Raw genomic sequence first — 248 nt, forward strand, 5'->3', positions numbered from 1 at the left:
TATTAAAATACATTTGTATAAAGAGTTATACATATATGACATGTATTTTAATTGAATCTGAAAATTATTCACAGCCATATAATAAAGCTGGCCACTTTATTGTGTTTAGGCTATAATGTCTAGATTACTTCCAACGAATTGAATGTGATTCACTTCAAGGGAATGATGGGTCTCAAATCATCAAAATGGTTAACTTCGAGTAATAACACTATAACATGAACTGGAATCATGTGAGAATCAAATTTAAG

Source organism: Theobroma umbraticum, unplaced genomic scaffold (genome assembly GCF_002168275.2).
Source record: "Theobroma umbraticum cultivar Fairchild unplaced genomic scaffold, ASM216827v3 scaffold_39.0, whole genome shotgun sequence".
Classification (NCBI taxonomy): Eukaryota; Viridiplantae; Streptophyta; class Magnoliopsida; order Malvales; family Malvaceae; genus Theobroma; species Theobroma umbraticum.